At 39.0% G+C, this 10,879-nt stretch overlaps 1 protein-coding gene across 3 annotated transcripts in view; it reads right to left on the bottom strand.

Annotated features, from left to right (window-relative positions):
- The window catches only part of LOC113120434 (mitochondrial peptide methionine sulfoxide reductase-like), a 68,421-nt gene that overhangs the window by 2,444 nt on the left and 55,098 nt on the right, over nt 1–10,879 (bottom strand). The window lies entirely within an intron of this gene.

Here is a 10,879-nt window from a genome sequence, read left to right as displayed (position 1 = left end):
GAAGGGCAGATGTTCACTTCTCATTCCAGATGTTGAAAGCAGTCCATTAAGAGGATTATGAGAAGGATGAGTACCCTGCACTCCTAATGCCTGAGGCCAAGCACACACTCCCAATGATCCCTGTAACACACTGCCTCATGGCTTAATGTTCTAGACTCCTCTGCCTTTCCCATCTTTGTGGGGAAAGTGAGCTCAACATTGTGACACCTGACATGCTTTAGTGCAGAATTACACACTGAAAAGGCACAGTTTCTGCACCTAGTTTTAAAACAAGTAAAAGGTTTTGAAAAAAAAAAAAGAGTTTGGCTTGCAATAGCACTTAGCAACTTTTTCTGTCACCAACCTTTCCCATTCTCTAACCCTTTCTCTCCGTCTCAGTGCCTTTGTGAGAGGGAGGGTTGATTGTGTGAAGGAACCTGCCAACTACCACATTTTGCTGACCATCTGGCAAGAAGCAGTTACGCACCTGTTAGGTGCAGCTGCAGGAGACAGGAGCTAGGTACAGACATATCATCTCTCTCTCTGTCTCGGTGTCTTTTTATAAAGTCCTAGCAAACCCTGTACATCCATCCATCCATCAGGTGCCCTGAGGGGCCACAGGGAGCTCCGCCAGTGAATACAAATTAATACTGGTTCAACTGGAAGGCATGTGGGCAAAATATGCCTGCTTTCACCAGATGAAAAATTTCATCCTGTGCAGAAAATCGAGGTTGCTACAATGTCATGGAATTTGAAGAAAACACTTAAAATGTAAAAAAAAACTGAGACCTGCTGACACGACCAGCATGCTTGCCCAGGCTGATTTATTATAGTTAGAAAAAAATTATTTGGTGAAGCTGGTAGAAGTTAACATAGTAAAGCCAGATTAATTATAGTGGTCTTTTCTGATGTGTGGACCCTTCTGTAAATAATACATTAGATGTTTCTTTTATAGATGCACAGGTTGTGGGCCAAATTGTGACTATATGACACAAAAATAAAACCTTGTTTGAATAATTTAAAATCTATTCATAAAAAGGTTTTTTTGAGCTATATACTTTATATATTCTCATACGTGTTTCCTGCATGTAACAATGAACACAGCATGCCACAATGCCACAAAAAAAACACTTTTATCCAACCAGTTAAAGAGTCAGTCAAAAAGATTCATAAAGCAAGTTATTGTTCTTAATCAGATCCACTGAATCAGTGAATCATTACAGCTGATAATGAGTTCACAACTGGCATTAATAAAAATAAAAAAAAAATAATAATAAAAATGAATTGAGTGCAATTAAGTACTTTACCTAACAAAAACATTTATTATTCTTTTAAATGTTAATTCCTACAAATACGTATATTTCTTAAAAAATGTACACACAGTATTAACATTACTACATTATGAACTAAAAATAAACAATAGTATCAATGAACATCAAATTAATATATGTTGAAAAAAATATTATAAATTATTTGTTTATTTTTCATGTTAATGTATTGCAATTTATCATAAATTAAGAAAAATATTATATATATTTCTTAAAAAATGTTGTACACATAAAAATTGCTACATTATGAACTAAAAATAAACAATAATTTTATCAATGAACAACAATCAAGATTAATAAATGCTGAAAATGTTTTGTTAATTTTTCATGTTAATGTATAAAATCATATAAAATTATAAAGTTAATAAAAATATTATTAGCTATATATTATATTATTACATATTGCATACATAAAAATCAATATTGCATGTATCTACATTGTCAGATAAAATGGTACAAAAGCTGTCAATGGTATGAAGATTTTTCAAAAGATACACTTTTGTAAATAGTATCTTAAATGTGCATAATAGCACCTAAAGTACATAGTACCTTTTGAAAGGGTTTTGCTCTAGTGAGCTTCTGCTGCTGTCTTATCTCTTTTCTGTTTTGATTCAGTAAACCCATCTGACAAGGACTAGCAATGCCTTCACACTGGCTAAATAACACAGCACGCATACTCCAGGTCTGTACCATTAGCCACTGCTCTCAACGGGCAAGTGCCAACCGGCAGCTGGCCAAACTGGCATTGGCCAAATACACCAAATCCCAGCACAGGTACTGGCTCCACCCATCACCATACCATCAGCAGCTCATCCAACACATGTGCATCTATTATCAGGAACAGTCACCAAGGAGACGTGCTGTTGGGCAGTATGGCACGGTTTTGTGCTATCTGAGAGAAGGGGGATATGACCAATTTACTGATAATGGCATATCAAGTTGTCAATTTCCATTTCTACCTTTTGGAACACAGATACGAACAGCTGAAGCAAGAACCTCCCTTAAAACAGACCAGAGCTATGAGCCAAGAGCCTTTAATTATGGAGAACGTTAAGATGAGTTTTATTTTATCAGGTTCATTTGGGAAACAAATATTATTACATACAGTCTGGAATACTTGATTTTTTATTGGTCTATCGTGCCTCTTGTATCACTGCACATTCTATTTTCATACAACTGTAAGAACATCTAATAGGCGCCATCTTTTTAGAAAGAAATTAATACTTTAATTCAATAAGGATGCATTAAAGTGACAGTAAAGACTTGCATTATTCCAAACAAATTCAGTTATTTTGAATTGAACACTCTATTCATCAAATAATCCTGAAAAAAATGTAACAGAATACAGTTAGTGTTCAGAAATTTTTCTTAAGCGCCAACATACTATATTAGTATGATTTCTAACAGATCATGTGACACTGAAGTAATGCAGAAAAATTCAGCTCTGCGATCACACATGTAAATTACATTATATATATATATATTGTGGCGAGTATCCCAAGGTCTGATCAGTGTTGCCCTGGAAACACCATTCCTGCGCTTGATGGCCAGCGCATCTGGAGCTCGTTTATGCGGCCTTTAAAACACACTAAGGCGAGTTACAACTCCAAAGAAAAAAATTAATGCCAGGTTTCTTGTCGTCTCTTGGATATATTTCACTCTAGGTTTGCCGCTCTGTCTCCCGGACAATGGAGGAGATCATCTGCTGCTTTACCGACCTCTCGGCTCGCCAACAGCAGTTCACTGAGAGGCTGGTAGCTTGCCAGAATATACTGACCAGGTAATCAAGCAGCTACAGGCTACAGCCACCAGCAAAGCGCACCAGTGTCTATTGAAGTTGACGGACCAAGATGATGTTCAGACTTAACTCCACATGTTTGAGGTCGTTGCTACCCGGGAGGGATGGGCGAAAGAGGAGTGGGCTCACATCATCATCGTGGGTTTGTCTCTGACTTGCGCTGCCTAGCAGTTCCATCAGTGGACCTATGATGAGAGTCCCCAGGCAGCATAGCTCACACTGCTCGTGCACCTGTGGCTGATGGCCGGGGCCTCGTCCGCCGACCAGGTCATGTAGAGGGTGATCGTCGATCGGCTGCTATGGGCCTTACTGAGGGCAATGCAACGCCCGGGCAGTATGACAAATTTCCTTAACCTTGCCCAGCAGGTGGAAGCTGTGGAGTTGGCTGAAGCATCATTAGCTCGCGATGCCAGAGAGAGAGGGATCCTGGGTGATGGAGTGGCATTTGCTCGAGGGCGCCCAGTCAGCACACACAGTCAGCAGGTTGGTGGTCCCAGACCTCATAGATGAGCCTATGCCTATACCGAACCCCCAGATCATGCTGCTACAGGTGAAATAACTGTGCACATCTGTCTATCATCCTCAGACAGACGGGTTAGTGGAGTGGTTTAATAAGACTCTGTAGCAGATGCTGTGATGCGTAGTAACCAAAGACGAGTATGACTGGGACCTTATGCTTCCCTACATGCTGTTCAGGGTCCTAGAAATACCTCAGTCTTCCACTGGGTTCACACCGTATGAGCTACTATTTGGAAGACAACCCTGAGGACTCCTCGATATGGATTGTGAGGCTTTGGAAAACCAGCATACGCCAAATAGCTACCTAACTGAAAATGTACAGAAAACAAGAGAGAGGATTGACTGGGTCATGTTAGCCACCCAGTGTGCCCAGTAGATGATATATGACCGCTCCCCTCAAGTAAGGGAATTCCAGCCGGGGGATCAGGTCATGGTCCTGGTTCCAATCGCCAACTCCAAATTCCTGGCCACCTGGCAGGGACCTTACACCATCGTTGAACGGATGGGGCCGGTCACATACCGAGTCAGACAGCCAGGAGAGGAGGGCGGAAGAAAATTACCATATTAACATCATAACATATCGGCCCCAAGCAGCTCGCCGCTTTCACTCTAAACCAGCCTCCCATCATGGATATGAACCCGCAGCTGTCTGGCCCTCAGAAGAAAGAACTGGAAGCCTTGGTCAGTCAGTTTTCAGATTTCTTCAGTGAAACCCCGGGCAGGACATCGGTAATACAGTATCAAATCCACACGACTCCCGGCAGGCTTACTGGATCCCAGAGATTCGCCGTCCAGCTTTAGAGGAAGAAGTTTAAAAGATGCTAAATTTGGGGGTCATCGAGCCATCTCGTATCCCCTGGGCCAGCCCCATCATTATGGTGCAGAAGCCTGATGGCGCGACCCGATTCTGCAATGACTTTCAGAAGTTGAATGACATTTGATGAGCTCCTAGATCGACTGGGAAAGGGCCTGGTAAATCTCAGCATTGGACATTGGACCTTTGGGAAGCCCATCTGGAATGGCAGCACAGAGTGTTAGTGGAACTGAGACAGGCTGGCCTCACAGCCAACCCCAGAAAATGTCACCTCAGGCTGTACCTGGGTTACAAAATCGGAAGGGGACTCATCATGCCACAGGAAAAAAGGTAGGGGCAGTCAGTAAATATCCCCGCCCCACCAGTAAGAACCAGGTATGTGCTTTTCTGGGGTTGCCAGGCTATTATCGCTTTCATCACTAACTTTTCCTCTATAGCCTACCTGTGGGGCCGCAGGTTTACACTCACAATTGATAACGTAAGTAACCGTAGACTAATGTGTGTATTCTCTCCATTCTCTTCCTGAGATGCACTGAGCTCCTAGCCATTCGCCCCATTTTACAAAGGACCACAGACACTGCTACCACTAGGACCAAAGCACCTTCAACGAGCACCGTATTTGCACTTCTTTGTTAAATCATACCCCAGGTTTTTCTTTTTTTTTTTGCTCTCACCTACGCCTTCTTGTGTTTTGTGTCCTCTTTCACCCTGCTACTATATATATATATATATATATATATATATATATATATATATATATATATATATATTAGTGCTGCCAAACAAATGTGTAAGCTAAACATTAACATAGTGGTGCCGCGAGCTACAGCCTTTAAGTGCACACACTTAGATGGGAGAGGTACGTATCAACTCGTCTAAGTTGAGGGAAGAACATAGTGAAAAATGGCATTTTCATATATATATATATATATATATATATATATATATATATATATATATATATATATATATATATATATATATATATATATATATAGTGTTCCTGTAGCTCAATTGGTAGAGCATTGCGTTATAAAGCACAAGGTTGAGGGTTTGATTACCCGGGAACACATGATAGGTAAAAATTGATAGCCTGAATGCACTGTTAAGTTGCTTTGGATAAAACCGTCTGCTGAATGCATGCAATATATATATATATATATATATATATATATATATATATATATATATAATGTATTTTAATATTTCGCAATATTTTACTGTTTTTTCATAAAACAAATCTTACATTAACCACACTGTATACAGATGGAAAGGGAATTGGAATGCAGCTATACTGTAAGATCTCAGGTTTATTTGTGCTATTGTTTACCTCTTACCTTCCTCTGTGGAGAATTTACTGAGCTTTACGTGGCTTAGATGTGGATAACAACATTGAAATTAGCTTGCAGAATGCAATTATTTAATTCCTTGAAAAGCTGCTGAGCTCAAGGAATGTAAATAATGTCCAGTTCTTTGATTTGAAACTGCTTGGAGGGTGAATGAATAAACAGCATAGAGATGTCGCCAGGTTTATTTTCTTTATCCTTTTGTTTCAGCCTGACTCTAGCCTACAATTGAGCTCCTCAGTCTGGTTCAGGGTCTCTGGTCTGTCGTTATTGTTCACCTCATCCTTTTGTCCTTGAGCTCCTTCAGTGGCCTTGATGTCGAGACGTCATTCAAACCCAGCAAATGATTTCATTCCCTGAGGAAGAGTCTTTTTTTTTATATGAATAAAAAATGGAACAAGTCACAGGTAGAAAATGTTGAAAGCTTTGACATGAAATCAGTGGGAATCATATAGTGCGGTGAATAAAGTTAACCAAGTCAATTTACTTAAATTCCTGTCTTTGTGTATTAATAAAAGACAGAACTAAATCCTTCCTATTATATTTAATGAAGCTGTCTAGACTGGAAGCATCCATTGTGGTACTTTCATTTGACAGTCACCTACTCTATTTCGCCTATCCATCTGGAAAATAAATAGTAATATAAATTTATTGGAACAGAACTATAGATAGAAAGAAAAAGAACAATAGATAGAATGATATACAGAATGACAAAATTATAGGTAGAGCCAAAGATATATTAAAAGAAAGGAATGATGGAAGGAACAATATATAGTACCACTTTCAAATGACTAATTACAATGAATTGCATCCAAAATAAAAGTATTTAATATATAAACGACGTAACATATTTTTTCTTTAATATATACGTACATGCATGTAGATAGATGGATGGATGTTTTTTATTCTACTAATCTGCTTTTCTTTTGTACAATAAACATATTTATGTAATTTTTCCAACACTCATCAGTCATAATAATAATTATATGAGTGATGTTTTTATACCAATAGATTTATAAGGTTAAACTACTGAGCTGAAACCATATTATCGAATTGGTATATCTTAGTCTGAGCTGGTCTTTTTTAGTGATTATTTGCAGATCACATGCAGCTTCGAGGCTTCCAGTGTAGACAGACTGAAAACCGTTGCGATGCGTCATCAGTAATGTCTAGGGTGGACAGCATACGGTTCTGTTTTTTAGTGGGGCCCGTCTGTAAGACAGATCTACTTCAATCAGTAGACACAAAGAGAAAAAGCCACACTGGCTGGATGAGAGTTTCTCGGCATGACAGTTCTATCTTTTATTCATCTGTGCACTTATTCAATCAGATCTTAATTATGCCACATGAGGCCTTGGTCAGGGGTCACTCTGCCTCCAGGGAGCATGCGGTTCACCCCACCCATGAGTGATGCTCAAGTTATGTGGCTTCAGAAAGGGGGTCGTCAGCCTACAGGGACCCAGAGTCCTCCAGAACAAAGAGGCTAGACAAACACGATCCACAAACAAACGCACAGGGCCTGATTCCAGTGACCTCATGCAAAAGCTGTTTAGTTCAAAGAATGAAGACAAAGACCTTAAGCTTCACTCTAAGGGACACCGTGATGGATGATGTCAACACTGACCACATGTGACATGTCAGTTAGTTTGACTGGGGATAAAATGCAAATGACCGTTATTTTGGTTCTGCATGAACTCAAATTATGTTTTGTCTTTTATACAAATCTCAGAATTCAAACAGGCTCTAGAAAAGAATACAATCTACATTCTGATTAACCAAAAAAATAGGAAGGTGCTATTAAAAATAGGACTTCAAACAAAATACATGATGCCTTATGCTTCGGATGCTAAAAAACCCCTCAAATGTCAGGAGAGAAATGATTACGGAGTTATCCATGAAACATGCGGTGGAGTAGGTGGCATGGTGCTGAGCGGTTTGGTGACATGTTCCTGTGTTTTGTTTGCACGCTGCTAAATGCATAAAATTCAGACTAATTAATTTGCGTGTCAGACAGGGCAGTCATTTGGTATGCAAATACCTGCATGTCCTGGTTAAGCAAAAAAAGAAAAAAATCTGAGAGTCAGAGATAAGGAGCCTTATTTTACAGTGAAGGAATTTCAGATGGAAGAAGGGTAACTGTAAAATTAGAGGGCAGGGAAAAGCTAGGTATCATAAAGCTAGTATTGAATTAGCAAGAGGAATATTATAGGCAAAGACTAAACACTTTTCTTGGTGATATACACACATACTCCAAATGACCACTTAAAAGGAATAGTTCACTTAAATCTTTTACCCATCCTTCAAACCCTAATGTTTTTATCTTTTACAGTGGATAATAAAGGCATAAAACTCCAATGAAACGTCATGCAACTCTTTTTCTTCATAGTACCATGCTTGAATTCACGGAGCTCTTTATAAATGCACATTGCATGGCTCAATAATTAAGAGGTGCATCCCAAAACTTTCATCCAAATAGTGCTTATATATAAAAAAACATTTAACCAATTCTTTAAAACCTCTTCTATTTGTTCATTAATGCAACCCTATTTTTGCACATAAAAATTTGTTACAGGTATTTGCATAGAAACATTCATTCTTAGAAACATTCATCTCCAGAACTGAGGTCACTTTTTTACAGTATAGACATAAATTGCAGATTTTTCCTTCAGTGTTTTCATCTAAAAATGAAAATTCTATCATCATTTACTTAAATAAATGTGAGTAACCTAAAATTACTTCTAATTATTGCCACAACATTTATATCTCACAAATTACTTGAAATAAAGTTCCTTTGAGCCACACAGCTTGGTAAGTGGGGATTCCAGTACATGGCATGTTATTTTAAGCAGGTTTTGTTTGCATTCTGGGACCTGTGGCCACTATGCACTTTGTATTCTGACACCTTCCGATTTAAAAATTAAAGGATTAATTCACCCCAAAATTTAAATTGTGTGTTTTATTACTCACCCTTAGTCGTTCCTAACATGTAAGACCTTTATTTATCTTCTTGAACACAAATTAAGATATTTCTGATTAAATCCAAGAGCTATCTGACCTAGACCAATGCAACCGATACTTTCAAGGCCCAGAAATCGTTAAAAATAATCCATGTGACATCAGTGGTTCAACTGTAATTTTATAAAGCTACGAGAATACTTTTTGTGTGCAAAGAAAACAAAAGATGAGCATGAAAACAGAAGAAATAAAGTCATTCAGGTTTTGAACAACATGTGGCTGAGGCAAAATGTTTCTAATATACCACGCCTAATTATATTTCTATGACAAAATAAGCAGTGTTAATATTGTATACGCATGGACGCTAAGGGTCATGGGCGTAGGTTTAGGGGGGGACGCCAGGTACTAGTCCCTATCAATATTTTGAGATGACAAATTTGTCCCCACCAATATTTAACAAACTCCTTTGAACTGCTATTTGGATCTTTGCACTGCTATTTGGATCGATTCTAATGGCCAGGACGATGACAGTACAAGAAACGCCGTAATTTGATTGGCGGCGGGGTATCTGACAGGCTACACGCGCGGGCCGGGACTACTTTTGTGCTTGCACTAGCAGCGAGCGGTTTGTGTGCGCGTGCATGTTGACGACGCCGACGGTAAGTTACAAGTGCTGTCTCTCTGCCACATACAAAGGCCAGAGTAAAAACATTTTATTATTCAGCGTTTTTTTGCCCCTTTTTGTACTTTGTAGATGCCACCCAAGAAGAACAAAGGGGACATAAGAAGCTTTTTCATAAAGCAGAGTCAGAGTGTAAGTAGGTAAAATAATTAGCTAGCCACAACAAAAACTAGCAGTAGTGACTGACCAGACTTTCAAATGCAGATTCCACTGTGGAAAATAGTATTAACTGGTGATAGTATTACCCAGGATGATAGAATGCTACGTTAGCAAGTAACTGAATGTCAATTAGCCTGTACCTTAACTTAGAATCTTGCAGTCAACATAAACGTGTATTAGAGGGTAAATAGTGTTTATAATAGAAAAAGGTTATTATATTTATTTATTTAGATTTTTTCCTTGTGGCAGAATATTTTTTTGTTAGTGTAAATACTAATGTACATAATAATTTATCTTAAAGGTGCCATCTGTAATGTTTGGCAAAAAAAAAATCAAGTCATACTCCACATTCCATAACAGATGGGGGCAGTATGCCTCAATAAGGTGAATTGGTCTACTCTAGAGTAACAAAGGAGAAACGGCATAGTCTCTGTGCTCCGCCCCTACTTTCACAACAACACTACAGCCATAGCCGAAGCCTAACTGAGCGTTCACACCGCCGGCGTCTAGAGCGTCAAAAATCGTTCTTGCCGCTCTGCTCACGACGCTGCAGAAAGATTTGTGAGCGCTCAGATGCTCTAACATAGATCGAATGCTTATTTTGTATTTAAAGCAGCCGCAAAGCAAACAAGCTGGTTGATCTCGTGCAGACTAACCACAAGGAGTTATAACCTCATTAAATATTGTTGTGGATGAAATATTAGGATCCTTTACTTAAAATGAACAATCTCAGACACCTTGGTCCACGTATCACTTTTAATTTATTTTTTATGTCCCTGTAGGCAAACAGGGACACATCATAGATTAATACAAACGCTAAACAGCAATTATCAACCTGTCCTTTATTCTGCTTGAGAACTAATGTGCCAACTCTTAAGCATTCACCGTGAGACACACGCAATTGACTCTTTTCACACGCTTTTACGCCACACATCAATTTTTTCACGCACAGAAAAACCACGAAGCAAAGAGGACACGGAGACCAACAGACTAGACAGAGCAGGTTAGTTATGATACATAGGGCTGTGCAAAAAATCAAATGCAATTTTCATGCACCTCTCATCAGTAAAGACGCTCCTGTAATTAGAAGTATATCTCCAGCCTGTGCGTTCAGATCAGGGTTGCCAGGTTTTCACAACAAACCCTGCCCAGTTGCTTCTTAAAACTAGTCCAAAACTAGCCCAATCGCGTTTCCGGGAGGTTCCCCGATAAAAATTGCTTCCCGGGGTTAAAATATAAATTTTTGGGAAGGGTTTCCCTGGTAAAATTAGCATTTTAGGGGCTAAATATCACATTATT

The sequence above is a fragment of the Carassius auratus genome, chromosome 20, assembly GCF_003368295.1.
Source record: "Carassius auratus strain Wakin chromosome 20, ASM336829v1, whole genome shotgun sequence".
In the NCBI taxonomy this organism is placed as follows: Eukaryota; Metazoa; Chordata; class Actinopteri; order Cypriniformes; family Cyprinidae; genus Carassius; species Carassius auratus.
Note: the sequence above shows the minus strand (reverse complement) of the source record. Positions and strands in the feature narration are given on the sequence as shown.